Source organism: Heptranchias perlo, chromosome 22, assembly GCF_035084215.1.
Source record: "Heptranchias perlo isolate sHepPer1 chromosome 22, sHepPer1.hap1, whole genome shotgun sequence".
Classification (NCBI taxonomy): Eukaryota; Metazoa; Chordata; class Chondrichthyes; order Hexanchiformes; family Hexanchidae; genus Heptranchias; species Heptranchias perlo.
Genome location: NC_090346.1, coordinates 31,984,565 through 32,001,881, shown reverse-complemented (window position 1 = coordinate 32,001,881; position 17,317 = coordinate 31,984,565). Strand labels below are relative to the sequence as shown.

The window sequence follows — 17,317 nt, the reverse complement described above, 5'->3', positions numbered from 1 at the left end:
TTTCTCCCTAATTTACATGATTCCAGCATTCGTTATCTGCGCTTGCGCAAACTCCTATACCAAGATGGCGTCTGGCGCACGTCACACAGGAAATGTGCGTGCGCATCCAAGACTCCATCTTGGATGTCGGAGAGGCCGTATAGCGCCGAAACAACGGGCGCTACACAGCCCTATTTAGCACCCAATATATTTGCACTATTACTGTTTATTACATAGTACAAGCCCTTGTATATAATTAGTCATATTGCTTTTCCTATTAAGTTACCTCAGATAGAGTTAAAAAGTTCATGTATTATCCTGTTTTGTTGTTTTTGTACAAGAAAATTGTCAGCTACCCTCACAGGTCCTGATAATGACTTCCGTTGGTCTTAAAGCTGTTAGGACTTTTCATTGCTGGCAAGGAGGAGTGGGTGGATCTTACAAAAAGCAAGTTCTGGTATCTTCTGTACATGGTTCAGCCTTGCTCTCAATAAAACAATCTTGGTGTGTGATGCCCTTCCCCCCCCAATTCCAAAAAATGGAATTGTTCATTTGACTCAGAAAGGAATCAGCCCCAAGTGCATTCTGGGAGCTTGCACAGTGTGATACTGGTGCATTCTGGAAGCTGTACTCTGCTGCCTAATTAAGCCTTTTCATTTAGGGTAGCAGATAGTCCAATAATCTCAAGATCTAGGCATCTGAAAAAGGGGCAGGCTTCAAAAGGGAAACATTTTTGGAAATATTTGAAACATAGAAACATGGGTAAGTTTAATGATTTTGTTCTGAATGATGCAGTTTTCATTTTTTTAATGTTATAAACCTTTGCCGGTAACTTCCACAGGGTTCTCTAAATCTGCTGCCATAATGGCTGTTTATGCCGTTTGTCCAGAGTTTCTGCCAGTCTCATGCCAAAGCTGTGGTGGGAGATCACGGAACCTCCACAGAAATTCTACCCTCTTATTTTTTAGTTTTATGCTTCTGGTTTACTAACAAAAAAAGACATCAGCTGAAGGGATTTTTAAAAAATATTTTGAGTGCTTTCATTGGTTCTCCTTGCTAGTTATTTCATTGGTAGCTGTTTGCTGAATGCTAATTCTTGATTGGTAACTGTGGAATGTGTCACCAGAGTTAGCGATTGAAGCAGAGACCATTTGTCAACATTTAAGAATAGGTTAGATAGGTGTTGAAGGAAAGGGGAATAAAAAGATATGGGAACAGAGGGGGCACATGGGATTAGGACCACTACTCGTGGCGGATAAACAGCAACACGTACTGTTTGGGCCAAACGACTTGTTTCTGTTTTGTGACTTCTATGTAATTTTATCGTTATCTTGCTTGCTCCTTGTTCATTGCTAAATTCTCTACCTGTTCTGTTGTTATTCGTTCCTATTTATGAACATAATATTTGAGTTATCAGATGCAAGTGTGATGTATACTTTCAAGTCTGACACTTACCATGTATGGCATTTTAAGGTGTAACAGAAACATGCTAAACACATTGGCCCAGAAATCCGGGATCCCCCATTTTTGGGGGCGCAGGATAAATACCCTGCACCAGAATGGTGAGGTCCGAGGTGCCCCTGATATTGAGCCTTGGATTTCAATGTAATAGAGCCGGCATGGTGCTACACCATGCCTGCGAAGAGTGGAGAGGGCTGGTAAGAAATCAGACCATTTCTAGTGCCACAGTGGCCTTTAGGTAAGTAGGTCTAGGGTTCTGGTCATGGACGGCGGGGTCAAGACGTCGCAGTTGGATTGAGCCAACGGGCCTGCAGTCGCGAGGGAGAGAAATTGGGGGCTGGGGGGGTGGGAGATCGGGGGTCTGGGGGATGGGAGATCGGGGATCGGGATTCCAGGGGACGAGAGGGAGCGGGAACGGCGGCGATTGGGAGGGTCCTTTAATGTGGGGTTGGGAGTAGCAGATGGCACTGGCTGCTTCAGGGCAAACCAATGTTAGAGCAGGGACCTCATGGTGACATTAGGCCCCTTATTTGCATATGCAAAGGGCCTAACGCCAGCTTCAGGCGAGGGTAAAGGACGCAGGCAGCGGCAGCGCATTTCCAGCCGGACGTGCCAAAAAATGGGCGCTGCTCGATGTTTCATCCAAAGAAAATCCTCCTGACTTGTTAACTACATCATCTCAATTAGGTGTAGCAGGGCTGGTGCTGGAGTATCTAAGATGCCATGATGGAGTTGGTGAGTCTAGGGCAGGAGTTGTGGAGCTTGGTGTTCCTAGCTGCTCACCTGACTGATTCCACTCTTGCTACTTGGAATCCCCATAGAGGTTTAATAAAGCATTAATTTGGCTGTGTAGACACTCACATAGGTCTGTGAAGAAATAGTGTCATAGCCCATTAAAACACTTTGAAAGTCCACATAAAGTTAAAACCAACTGTGCTGTACCCTTTTCCTACCTTTACCAGCTTAGGGGATGGGGGTGGGAGAAAATGATGTGTAAGAAGACCTTGAGGGGTGTTTACAAAAGGCAATGAGTAAAATGAAAGGAATGTTGACACTTACTTTTAAGTGGCCACATATGGGTACAAAAATATTGGTAGTCTTTATAAAGGCTTCTAATATTTCTAACATATAATTCAGTCTTCACAATGACGCTGGGTAATAAAACTGGCTGAAAAAACCCTGTGACTGTCACAATAAATATGTAGGTGGGAAACTACATTTTTGGCGAAGGAATGGAGGAGTTCATTACTCAAACTCCATTTGATGGCTGACAAATTGGAGATAGTGTTACATGAGGTGGTAATGAAGATAGTGGCCCCATTTGCCATTCCAGTGCAGCCTCCCCATTTAACAGCATTACAGCATGTTTGGAATGAGGCAAAGACAGAGAACTTAAGGGCAAGGCTGATCATTATTGCCACTGACAGTGCCAGCTCTATGGTGCATGTTAACTGCAGGTGTCCTTGCAGATGATGACACAGTTCTATTTCCTGTCTTGCTGGTGATTCTGAAGATCTGCAGACAGCACTGCTCTGCCAATCCAGATAGTTGTGACTCTGCGTGTAAATGTATCAGTGAGGTGCTATAGGGTGGACACAGTCTGCCTCTGGCACAGCCTCAATCTCTGTTGCTTCTTCTTTTATGCCAGGAATGGGAAACTATAGTTATGAGAAGAGACTTGAGATACTAGAACTATTTCCACTGGAGCAGAGAAGCCTAGGAGGAAATTTAATAAAGGTTTTTAAGATTATGAGAGGTTTTGATAGAGTGAATGGGAGAGTCAGTGACAAGGAGACCTCCTTCTATGCTGTAAAATTCTTTTGTTCTTTTTCCTCTAAAAAACATAAATAAATGGGGATTCCCATGGGGCAATATTGTGGATGTTCCAAAATATGGGAGTGTCAAAACACTCTGCACAAAGCCTGCTGAGTAACTAAGTGAAATAAGGAGCAAAAATCAACAACAAGGTTGGAAAAGCTACTTCAAAATACAACAAGTCGTCTTTGAAAACTGTTTTAATGCACTTCTGCATACAACATAGCACCAGCAACCCTGGATATGGGTGCATTTACAGCTCAGTTCTATTGTGGCACAAACCCTGGAAAATTGCATGGACGTCTAAATGATGGTATTAGAGCCTGATTCAAATATTGATACTGGAAAACTGGTGGGTGTATCGTGCCACTTGAAAACACAGCAGGAAAATTAAATCAGGCACTACATCCAGCATAACCGATCTCTGCCCATATTCCCAATCGGTTACACGCACTTTATACTCATTTATCAACGTAGTCAGTGAGGGGTACCTGCATCCGATGGTTGCGGGTAGCGCCCTCCACCCCATCGTAAGGGTCGGTGGGGGTCTTTAGCCTCTGTTACAGCTCACCTAGAGGAAGGTACACTGAAGATAAAAACCATGAGGAAGGCAACGGGAAACCACCTCAGCTCCTCTTCCCTAGTAAGTAGCTCAGGAATATCATGTATGAGACTTGAATTAGGACCTGCCTCAGGGCAGAACACAATGGACAGATGGATCAACATTGTTCATTTTGTTCAGTTTGCTGCAAAACCGTTACGTTCATGTATATTTTCTGTGTTGAAATTGAACCTCTCCCTACAGCTTCCCATTCTGGGTGTTGAAAGGATCCATGATCGAAGCCTCAAACATTATTTCAATGATCCTAACATTAAGACAACTCTACAGATGTCCTTTGGAAAAACAGTCGAAGAACAAGAAAGAAAACTACAATTAAACTACAACAGGGAAATGAGAGTAGAAAGAATCATCAGGAAAAAAATGTCAAAACTTGCTTTTTCTGTAAGTATATTTAGAATATTAAAATAATATGAAAAATCTATGGGTTTATGCATGTATTAAATTGCAAGCATTTTAACAAATCAATTTTTACATGAAAGCATATCAGTAGTATTTAACATCTTTTGAATTACTTAACATCTATTTCAAAGATAGATCTAGTCAAGAGTAAAGAGGGAGATTCAACTGGATGGCAAAGTGGGTTTGAGAGGTTTTGATAGAGTGAATGGGAGAGTCAGTGACAAGGAGACCTCCTTCTATGCTTTTCACTCCTGGACCCTGGATTCAAATTTATAGAATTTCACTCTGAATGACTTTTATTCACACATAAACTTCTACAGAGTCCCACTGTAATCCAATGACTTACGGTAAAGGCAGGATAAATGTTTCACAATTTTTTTTTAACCTGCTGTTCCATAATCATTTTTGTGTGTTGTATTTGCATAAACATAACAAAGGTGTTTGAACTGTGAATGCATTGAAATGAAAATCCATTTATATCACCTAAACAGCAAAAACTGCTGGTTTCCCAACATGCAGATCACTAGGTGTTGCTAGGCGTCATTGCAGTTCCAGCCCCTACAATACTACTGCCCAGCTTGTGAGGAGAGTAATTAATGGGGATACCAGCGGTCATCCCCACCAGCCCTCCACAGTCATTCTTATTTTGAACTCTTTCTGATGCAATGATTAACAGTCCACCTCACTGCCATCTCCACATTACCATCAATCCTGTTCATTATACCACCAGTTTTGTTCCTTTTATCCCCAGTATTGAGGATCACCCAATCCATGCTCCCACAAATACCTGACATTCTAAGTTCACCGCATACACCTGACATTTACATCCTAGGTCACTGTACTCAGCCACGAAGTCTGTATATCTCACTAGCTTTCTTTCATATGCCTTCTCTAACCTTGTCTCCCATGGAACAATCATGAGCACCCTCTAAACACAGACCATATATGGTCTCAGATTGATGTTAATTATTTGTACCAGAAAAGAGCTTTATCACCCAAAGATCTGTCATCAATTTTCCATCAATACACCTTCTCCTCTTTTCTTCCCCTTCTTCCTCATCTGTTTTCCTCCTCCACATACCCAATTGTGTCCTTTAGTGTATTAAAAGAAAGATCTTACATTTTTATAGCACCTGATTACGTCGCCAGGAAGTGCGGTCACTGTTAATTATGTAGGCAGACAAAGTAGCCAATTTTGCAAACCACAAGGTCTCATAAACAGCAAATCAAATCAATGACTATTTTTGATGGTTTTGGTTGAAGTAGGAATATTGGTAAGGACACTAGAAAAACATCCTGCTCTTCTTCAAATAGTGCCGTGGGATTTTTCCCATCCATTTAAACCACCAGAACAGATAGACAAGGCCTTACCTCATCTAAAAGGCATCATCTGATACCTCTGACAATGCAGCACTTCCTCAGTACTCCATGAAAGGTGTCTTACATCTTATTCTTTAAAAGTAACTTTTAAATGTATTTTAGAATTTTGACCCTGAAGACACATTCAATCTGGAAAAGTTGAAGACTGAAAAAAGGTAAAATGTAATTATCTTATTTCAATTCAGTTAGAACTTCTGGTACATACCATCAAATTAATCAGCTAAAGGTTTAATTCCCTCTTGTGCACAATTTTTAGCAGAGTGGTTTTTTAGCACAATGTGCCTTTGCATTAACTTTCTGTCTCAGTTGTTTTAATGCATTTGTTAACTCATTTAAAATAAGGCAGATCAATCATTGTGTTAAAATAGTGCAGACAGTATGTTAATGAAAACATGTTAACCAGTGCATTAAAAAAAAGTACCGAGGAAATTAAATGCATTAAGATTTTAAGTGGGTCACGTATTTTGTTATTATTCAGTATTTAATTATCTAAATAATTACTTACTTTACAAATCTATTATTTCCCTTGCAAAAGTTTGGCAAGATAAGTAATGGGATATCTTCATATAAGTCATCAAATGAGAATAGAATTTTTTTTCGACATTTGTCCATGTTGAAGAAGACTATTTTCCTTCATTTTATAGGCTTTTGTGAGTTAGTAGATTTTATTTTCATATTAGCGTAATGTTAACCACAAGTATTCTACTTTATTATTTTGGAAAATTCAGGAACCGGATTTATCATTGCCCCAAAATTTTGTGTCAAGTTCCACCCCCTCATATCTCAAGGAGTGAAGTACTTCGATTAATTTCCTCAGCATCTAAAGTAATAGTTGCCACTGTAAGTAGTCTTCGATTTGTATTTTCATTTTGACACAGTGAAGTTTTTTTAGAATGAGTTTCACTATCAAAACTCCTTCCCAAAAAAAAATCAAAAAGCTTGGAAAATGATTTTGTTCATTTAACAATTTGGCTGGAGGTATTCCAAAGATTGCAATGCATTTCAGTTTCATTATTTTTTCCACTTCTGTCACAAAATTGAAGCTGTTATCCCACAAATAGGTTACATCATCTCCTATGTGCGTTTTTCAGAATGTATCATTTGAACAAATCACATAGGTGTGTAAATCAATTACAACCACTTAACTTATTCCAAAGCCTTAGTAAGAGATATATACACGTTGTCAAATGGAGAATAGCATTTTTCTTCAAAAAAGCTGCAATAAAGAATGGAGGAACATTACCGGAGGCATGGTATGTTGCTCCAGGGAGATCATCTAAGAACAACATTCCAAGATCAGTCAGAGATACTGGTCTTGCGTAGATATTGCCCATGAGCTTTGCATTGACGAAGAGTGCACCTTATGATATCATAGTAGGTACAGCACAGGAAGAGGCCATTTGACCCATCATGCCAATGCCGGCTCTTTGAAAGAGCTATCCAATTAGTCCCATTTTCCTCCGTTTTCTACAAACCAGTTGCAGTAATAGCAAAGCAAACAGGAATTTTAGGATTTTGTTAGGAGTCATATGGTTATCTCTAAATAGTTAAAGACAGTACATCTTCAGTGCAAAGGAATCCTGTTCACTACAGGTATTATTTACTTTGACACACAGCAGGGATACTATTTACCAGTTGTCAGGATCTTAAAATAATCTCATGCCCCCAGGTATACTATTATCCTGAATTTGGTTGCCAGTGTGAGGATTTGCTAAGCATTGTGCACCTTCCTTCATGTCTCTGGAGGTCTTAGCCAACTGGCTTGCTCTTCAGCTAGAGATAGTACATACTTCAATCTAGTTTTGAACCGATCAATGAAAACAAATAACAATACAAAAATACAAACATCTGTTCATCATTTATTCTTTATTTAAACAGCATCTTACTCATCTATTTTAACAGACCTTGTCAACCAGTGTTCTCCCACTTGCATGGAAAGTAGTAAGGAGGGATCAAGGTTAGATCCTGACAACTGCTAAATAGTATCCCTGCTGTGTGTCAAAGTAAATAATACCTGTAGTGAACAGGATTCCTTTGCACCATCTCAATCACAGCAGCTAGCCACTTACCAAGCAGGCTTCAGGGAAATTGGTCAGCTTGTGACATTCTCAATGTCATGGTTCAAAAATATGGTGATTGTTCTGATACCCAGCACAAAGTTAGAGAAGTAGCTGTCAAATATTGATTATTTATGTATAGCTCTCCAAGGTCATAACTAGAGCACACTCTGGAGTTACTAATGCTTAAGAAATTACTTGCATTTATATAGCACCTTTCACAACCTCAAGACGACCCTTGTGACTTAGAGGTGAGAGTGCTATCATTGAGCCAAGGCTGACACCTAAGATGTTAAATCTTGGCTTGGCCTCTCGGGATTCCAGGCACGCTCTAGCAACTCATCCAAATGATTATTTACATAACAAGTATCTGTATACTATTAAGGCAGACCTTCCAGCTAAGAGTTGCTGAAGCACCAGATCAATATTCTGTATCAATTGAAAAAATAAGTATGGAAACCATAAGTTGAAAAGCTCTATGCATAGTGGCTCTAAAATTCTGTAGGGGATCTTCTGGCCTTCCACAGTAACTATAGCAGGGGACCAGCAGAATCCCCAGGGAAGTGATATAAATGGTAAAAAACAATAGTTTACGCCATTTCTCTGAGGGTTCTGCTGGTTTCCCCACTAAAGTTACATTTTGGTGGGGGGGGCGGATCTTCATCCTATCTGCCCAACTAAAATTCCCCAGGTTACTGTCAGAAAGCCATTTCTGATTTTAACAGACGCTTCTGGACAGGTGGCTAAACCACCCGCCCAAAGTCGGCGGAGTCCTAATTCACATATGCTAATCGGGGTCTGATGATGTCATCAGGCCTCGGCAGCAATTTTAACTTCAGCCTGAGGGGGAAAACTGCCGCAGTCTTTCCACCAGGTGAAAGCCAGCCTGAACAGGATTGGGAAGGTGACTAGGCCCTCAGATAAGTTTTTTACTTTCCTTTGTGAGACCAGGTGGAGCAGGAGTGCCTAAAATGTAGTCCGCCCCTGCCCCGGACTCGCTCCCCCACCTTCCCTAACGCGAAACCTCCCGGAACCCTCTTCCCCACTCTTACCTGAGTGACAAGTGTGTCCTGCCTGAAGAACTATTCAAGGCAGTATAATCAGGTACTATGTCCCTTGTATACAGAAATTCTACCAAATAGTCAACTACTTCAACCAACATTGCTGGAATATGCAAAAGTCCATTTGGAAAGTAATACTCTGCCTATTGATCTTCCAACATAAACTCTGTACAACTTGCCACACTCTCAGCAACTATCGGGGTCAGTTTTATAGGCGTCTCTCTTTGATAGCTACATCCCATTGTTATGCCAGTTACATGCGATAACAGTACTGTAATGATGCATAAGACCATGTTCTCTGCCTTTACTTAAACTGAATACATCAGGATAATTGATAAAAAATAATAGCTATTTGCTCTGAGAACAAATGTATTTAAATTGTTTTTCTCCAGCTTAACTTAAATGCTACTAATATTATTTAGAACTGATTCAGAGAAGTTACTGAGTCATACAGTGACAGTGAGCTGACCAACTTCAGTATAGTTGCACACCTGTAATTTCCACAGGGATTGGGGGGGGAGGGTTCTGATATAAATGGCCATTTACACTGTTTCTGCAGGGTTTCTGCCCATCCTCCACTGCAGTTATGACAGGAGAGCAGGAGAACTCCTGTCGAAATCCTACCCTGTTGTCATTAACCCAGAATGATTCAGAAATTGTGTTAATTCAGCTATGTATTATTTCAGAATCCTTACACTATTGGTTTCATAAATTAAAGCATGAGATAGCAAAGCATTTTGAAGTATTAACATAAAGTTTTGCAATTTTACCAACCATTTTTCTCCTTTTAAATTTTAGGAAGTAATACCTCAAAATCCGTACAGAAATCACATTTCAAGAATAGCTGTGGTAAGCATTTGAAAATTTTGTTTATATACTAATTTTATTTTTTATATTATTTTGAGAAAATTTAGGGACAATGAAAACCTTAAAGAATAATTATGGCATATCCATGATTAATATTTGTTAAAAAAAGTTATTGCACAAAATGATAATACAGTGTAAAGAAATTCAGCATATCTTTGTTTACTGTAAACTGAAATGTAGGAAGTTCTAAACTTGTATTATTATGATGCAATGCAGAAATAACATTACAGTCCTTAAGAACTATGATAATTAGAATATCCGTAATTTCCCAAATTATCCTGTTTATATCTTTTGTAGTTTTTGAGGAGAAGTTAAGTCTATGGTCAAATAACAGTAAAGATAACTTCTTACACGTAGAACTCCTCCCTGCATTTGTTTTTAAAAAAATCTATAACCTAAATATTACAATTGATTATGTTATCATATGAATGCATAATGCACTCATATCAAATTCTTCTCTTAAATATTTTAACAGAAGTGTTCAGAGAGGAATTTAATAAGAGTGCATTAAATGATCATACAATGATATTGTAATTTTTAGCTTTAAGTTTTTTAAATGTTCATATTTACAAACTTAGATCTATGGAAAGAGCTGTGCATACTCTCCATTTTGTTTTGCAAAGAGTTGAATAAACTGGAGTAGATATAAGTCCAGGTGATCTCTACTGAGCATACTCACTCATGATCCTAAGTTCTGTTTAGACATTGATTGCTGGATGGTTTCCTGTTTTTACATTTTGCTTGGGCATTTCCTATGTATGTGTCAGCATGTACTTAGCAAAACCTTTTTTTAAAAAAAATGTGACCCGAGATCTATCACTAAACAGACTGATAACTAATGACAGAGATTAGACACAGTCCAACGGGATCTTCACGGCTTGTGTAACCATAATAATAAGTATACAAAGCAAAATTGGAGATGATCCTGGGTAATTGATATTGCGTAACTAGAGTTGTCTTCTCTTTATAACTTTCTAATATATTTTACTTTCTTTATTTTTAGAACCAACATTATTTGCCACATATTTCCGAAAGACCAAAGGTAAAGCTATGTCTTTCTTACTAAGATATGACTTTCTTTCCTCTTTTAATGTGATTTTGCTATCGTTGGAGGTAAAGGCACTCTCGTTCCTAAAACACCTTGAATCTATTTTTTTCTGGTGTCCTGTATATATTTTACTGTGTTCCTTTCTTCTGTGTATTTGTCTTCAGCTTTGAATCTCACATAGCTACATAAGTGGGAAAGGGAACAGTGTGCAGCTAAACAACAAAGAGTCTTAAGAGTTTGAAAGCCAACACCTTATTTTAACACTTTCACCAATTAAACAGAGGAACAAATCAAATAAACAGGGAGACATATGCAGCCTTTTAATAAGGCCACACCCAAAAACCCGTTACGAGGTCACTGAGATCGATGCGTTATTGGAGGATACCTCTTATATGTTTCCAGATATAATAATCACTACCTTGAAAATTATCATGGGTTCAACTCAAGCTCACATGAAATTGTGTGATAAGTTGATTAGTCAGATTGATTGGTGAGTGGCATGTGCTGATAAGTTAAAAATAGTGGCTCCGAAATTCCTCGGGTTGTAATCTTGGTGATTACGCTGGGATCATGCCCAGTGATGCTGTCCAGCACTGACCCTGCCAAAATTTGAAGGGGTCAGTGGGAAGGGTTTGCATAGGACGGGTGGGCTCAAGCATCATTTTGGGTGCACCCCTGAGGAAGGGGACAGATGCAGGTAATTTTTTCAAAAAAAATGTTTACCTCTTCGGGGGTCTAGGGTACTCACCCATATATGCATTTGTGGAGATCAATACGCCTCCATTCTCACAACGTACCAGCTGCCACTTTCATGCCAGGACCCACGAGAGCCTGAGGAGCACAAACTCCTATTTTAAGGAACCCCGACCCTGGCTTCATCCCCTGGCCATCATTTGCTTTGTAAGGAGTGGAAAGGTTTCTGCCATTTCCTTGGGAGTTCTGCGAGTCCCCCGCCTGAGTTACAACAGGAGACCTTTGGAACCAACTTGGAATTTATTTACAGGCTACTGTGTGAGGCAAAGGAGGAGATTGCGGGGGCTCTGACACATATATTCAGAACCTCTCTGGCCACAGGGGATGTGCCAGAGGACTGGAGAACCGCTAATGTAATACCATTATTCAAGAAGGGGAGTAGGGAAAAACCGGGGAACTACAGGCCAGTGAGCCTAACATCAGTGGTAGGAAAATTATTGGAAAAAATTCTGAAGGACAAAATTAGTCTCCACTTGGAGAAGCAAGGATTAATCAGGGATAGTCAACATGGCTTTGGCAAGGGAAGATCATGTCTGACTAATTTGATTGAATTTTTTGAGGGGGTGACTAGGCGTGTGGATGAGGGTAATGCAGTGGATGTGGTATACATGGATTTCAGTAAGGCCTTCGATAAAGTCCCCCACAGGAGACTGGTCAAGAAGGTACGAGCCCATGGAATCCAGGGTGCCTTGGCACTTTGGATACAAAACTGGCTTAGTGGCAGAAGGCAGAGGGTGATGGTCGAAGGTTGTTTTTGTGACTGGAAGCCTGTGGCCAGTGGGGTACCACAGGGATTGGTGCTGGGTCCCTTGCTGTTTGTGGTCTACATTAATGACTTGGATATGAATGTAAAAGGTATGATCAGTAAGTTCGCTGATGATACAAAAATTGGTAGGGTGGTAAATAGCGAGGAGGATAGCCTCAGTCTGCAGGACGATATAGATGGGTTGGTCAGATGGGCGGAACAGTGGCAAATGGAATTTAACCCGGAAAAGTGCGAGGTGATGCACTTTGGAGGGACTAACAAGGCAAGGGAATACACAATGAATGGGAGGACCCTAGGTAAGACAGAGGGTCAGAGGGATCTTGGTGTGCAAGTTCACAGATCCCTGAAGGCGGCGGAACAGGTAGATAAGGTGGTAAAGAAGGCATATGGGATACTTGCCTTTATTAGCCGAGGCATAGAATATAAGAGCAAGGAGGTTATGATGGAGCTGTATAAAACACTGGTTAGGCCACAGCTGGAGTACTGTGTGCAGTTCTGGTCGCCACACTACAGGAAGGATGTGATCGCTTTGGAGAGGGTGCAGAGGAGATTCACCAGGATGTTACCAGGGCTGGAGCGCTTCAGCTATGAAGAGAGACTGGGAAGATTGGGTTTGTTTTCCTTGGAGCAGAGGAGGCTGAGGGGGGACATGATTGAGGTGTACAAAATTATGAGGGGCACAGATAGGATGGATACTAAGGAGCTTTTTCCCTTCGTTGAGGGTTCTATAACAAGGGGACATAGATTCAAGGTAAAAGGCGGGAGGTTTAGAGGGGATTTGAAAAAGAACTTTTTCACCCAGAGGGTGGTTGGAGTCTGGAACTCACTGCCTGAAAGGGTTGTGGAGGCAGGAACCCTCACAACATTCAAGAAGCATTTGGATGAGCACTTGAAATGCCATAGCATACAAGGCTACGGACCAAATGCTGGAATATGGGATTAGAGTAGACAGGGCTGATGGCCGGCGCGGACACGATGGGCCGAAGGGCCTCTATCCGTGCTGTATAACTCTATGACTCTATGACTCTATGACTCTAATAACTGAATAAAGATAACTGGTGTACTTATATCACTTATATGCTGAGTGTGCCACTGATGTTAGTAATCATCTCCTATATATTCTATAGTGTTTAAATTAGCTTTGGTATACATTCATTAGTTTTCTTCTCTACTAATTAGAAACATACTTACAATCTGCATTTCTAATTGGGCTATAGTGCACTATTTGGCGATAGTAATTACATTTTAGCTGTGTCAATGGTAAGACTTTGCTCAGTGTGACAAAGCTATTTTGTTAAAATCTATTTTTGTCCAATAGATGAACTACTGCCTAGATTATGAGCAGTTCAAAACTGTCTCTTATTTGTAATGTTGGATGTAACACCTAGTTTAAAATGGACCTACACATCACTAGCTTGTATAAATGGGGCTACAACTTCAATGCTATAACTGCAGAGTAAAATTTGTTTTAAATCTTGGTTGGTACAGGTAATTAAACAAACTTGTTCTCCAGTTCCTTTGTTTCCACACAAAACATTACCCACAACTAATGAAATTGTAGCATTCCACAGCTGTCTATATTTCATAGAATCAGAGAAAGTTACGGCACAGAAGGAGGCCATTCATCCCAACGTGTACATGCCGGCCGAAAAAGAGCCACCCAGCCTAATCCCACTTTCCAGCACTTGGTCCATAAGAACATTTAAACTTTCCTCACATATAAGTAGAAGCTATTCAGTCTGACAAGAAAAACTGTTTATCTCTGAAAAAACTGTGCTTCTGGCTCTCCATCTTGAAACTAACTAAGCTTTTGCAGCATAAATTAGATTATTGTTTTTTGTTTTCACACTGCTTATCATCTTTCCTTTGCCATTGGGTTCCTGCCAATTACAGATATAGAGCTGTGCATTGTGTGTGCGATATACACTTAAGTGAAACTGTTCTCTTCGCAAAAACTTAATATAACTTTAAAAACAATGGTGCAATGAATACAAATTAGGTGTGCAATATTATCATGTGAAATATTAAACCAATTCATATCAAATTCTTCTGTCCATTATTTAAAAAAGGTGTTAACCTGTATAACGGACAAAGGAATTTGGTACAAACATTTTAAATGTTCATATGATAATTTCAAACAGCATCACTTTCCAGGCTAATAACTTCAGATCATAACCACTGCTCCCATTTTTTCGGACAGCAAGTGCTGGTAATGGTCCTGCTGTTGCCATTTACAGCTCCTCTAGACCCATTTTTTGTTTCTTTACTTGTCCCATTACCTCCCCCTTTGCCTTGCATGATCATCCCTTTTATTATTTAATCACATCTGCCGTCCACCCGATGACAGACCTACCCTTTTGTTCTTTCCTCCCCTCCCCTTCTGCTCCCCCCACTTCCCCTGGTTCTGTACTTGCTTAAAAACTGTTAAATCTTTACTTCTTCCAGTTCTGATGAAAGGTCATCGACCTGAAACGTTAACTCTGTTTCTCTCTCCACAGATGCTGCCTGACTGGCAGAGAATTTCCAGTATTTTCTGTTTTTATTTTAGTTGAACAAGAGTTGCTATAAAAGGGTGAAAAGTGTGCTGGTTCACAGGGTGGGTAAAGAAGAAAAGGGAGAGGAGTGCAGTGTGTTATCTTGCCTGCCCTGCTGAGATTGTGGAACTAATTACAACATTGTTCTGCAGTCTTGTGGATGCAAGAGTTGGCAGTCAATGCCAGTGCCACCTCCCTCCAGGTGGAACAACTGATAACTCTGGGTGACTTGGTGGAACCCACACTCAGCAGTATGTTCGTCCTGCCTTCAGTGCCCTCCAGGAGAGCTTGGAGGTCTGATTGAGTGAAGTTGTGCTTTCTTCTCTGGCTTGGTGTCATGCCCTGCTGTCCTCTGGGCACAAATAGTGCTTGAGTGCTCATAATTCTGTACAGGTGCAATAAACATATTGCTCATAAATGCAGTAAAGTTATTAGAGTGAAGTGAAAGAGCCAAACACTGCTCCTCCCTTACCTGCATGCCCCCCAGTCTGCTGCAGAAGAGTACGGTCTGAACTGTTTTTTTTAAGCTACAGAGAAGTTTCCTGTTTACACCCATTTTACACTGGTCTTACAAGTAATGCCTGCACCAAATGAGCAGACCCAAGAAACTCGTGTATGTCCCTCTAGAGGCCAACGGCAGATGCAATACATTTTTTTTAAGTGCAACAGCTGATCACATTGAGAAAATTCCAGGCCCAAATTTTAATTTTGATCAAATAAATGTATACTTGCCTTTTTCTGCACTTTGAGATACAATGTTATTGGTAGTCTCAGTTATTTAAGTTATTCTAAATTAAGAAAAAATAGTCCTGATGATCTCAAACAATATGTGTTATTTATTTCATAAAGAAATTGTGAACCAAGAGAGACTATGGGGTAGTTAAGGACCCAAACCGTAAATTGATTTACCCTGAACGCAGCAGGCAACGAGTTCTACTGTCTACAGGATTTATCAGGTTAACGTGCTGACTAACCAGCAGTCTTTAAAGGGATCACTGGTGGCTGCCATCCAAAAGCTAAGTTAGAAAAAATATACTTACCTCAAACCGAGGGCTGCTGCCAATCGCTCACCCTCCTCCTGATTGCCTCGCTTCTGGATTCAGCTGAGGCCCTAAGCCGGTGCCCCAGCCGGCCGAATTCGCTCATCCCTGCAACTGGCGAGCCGCCTCTGGGGCCACATCTGGCGCCTGCAGCTCGCCGGTACAATCCTAATGAGACCAGCGGACCAATTTGCCATGGTCCCGCCGCCAGACTCATTAGGCGCGTGCAGAATTGCATCGGCATCGCTCTCCAATTCGTGCGCGACATCATTTCCAGGCCATAGTCTCAGTTTGAGGTGGAATGTAAGCAGCAATGTTCCACAAACTGGTCCATCTATCTTTAATATACTCCCCTCATCCTCTGGCTGCTGTTGCAATTTTAAATCTTTAAGAGATGAATTTAACTTAAAGGTAACATTTTTAATATAAGTAATACCATAATTCTTTCCATGGAAAAATCGTCCAAAGTTCTGAAATGTTACAATGCTCTATTCAAAAAATGTAACTATTGAGTCTGTGCATTAGATACCAATATGTAGTATAATTATCCAATGTCCTGTCTACATTCTGACACTTATAGAAACTGGAAGTTGACAAGCCAAGTGGAAAAAAGCTAGAGGGGACAGAGTATGAAGTTACGGTACATACAGGAAGCTGCCTTGGGTCAGGTTCAAAGGCAGACATTTTTATTAGCTTCTACGGAGAAAAGGACATGGCAGAAGAGATACTGTTATGCAACTCACTTACCAATCCTATTCCATTCCAAAAAGGTCAGGTAAGCAGCACTCCAGATAATGGTCAGACTTTTTCTATAAACTAGACCTATTTTCCTCAATTTTTGATATGCTTTCTGGATATTTCCTCAAATATCCACACAAGTGAAAATGCGCCAAACACAAAAAAAGATTTCTTTTTCAATTCAAGTTTAGAATGCAAAATATTCATAATGTCCTAACTTAAACAAAATAACAATTGTTGATCTTCCAAAAGGAATCTTTTTGTCTTTGTTTTTAACACCCTCAATTTACATCATAATTCCACCTTATCTTCAAAATAGGTAATATTTTAGTAATAAATGTTTGTGGTATTACCTTTTTCCTCATAATTTCCAATACAGACATTGACCTTTAGTGCAAAATAGTGATGCAGGACTATTTATATTGCACTAATTTGGTTCTAAATTATGATTAGTATTAAAATCAAGGAGCAAAGATAAAAAAAAAGCAGGGTTTGATCCTAAATGAGTTCTTTCTGATATATAGCTTTGCAGTTCTCTTGCTTGCACTTGATTTTTACTTTTTACCTTTCACCATGTCCCTTTTCTTTAACCTTCTCTGCTCCATTTTGCCCTGCCAGTTATCACGGAAAGGATTTTCAACTGCCGGACGCTCATTTATTGCCTGAAAACAGGCAACCGGTAGAGGAAAATCTGGTGGGAACCTTGGACACCCTATTGCTCGCCTGATTCTATTTTCAGGCAAGCCTTTAAATGGGCACCTAGCATTCCCATCCGAAACACGCAAGTGGCTGTTTAA

The 17,317-nt window shown here is 40.2% G+C and overlaps 1 long non-coding RNA gene across 1 annotated transcript in view; it reads left to right on the top strand.

Moving 5' to 3' along the window:
- The window catches only part of LOC137340918 (uncharacterized), a 29,896-nt gene extending 25,644 nt beyond the window's left edge, over positions 1 to 4,252 (top strand). Inside the window, exon 3 of the long non-coding RNA XR_010966905.1 lies at positions 4,061 to 4,252. This is a non-coding gene — a long non-coding RNA (uncharacterized lncRNA). The remainder of the gene's footprint in view (positions 1 to 4,060) is intronic.
- The last annotated feature ends 13,065 nt before the right edge of the window (positions 4,253 to 17,317 follow it).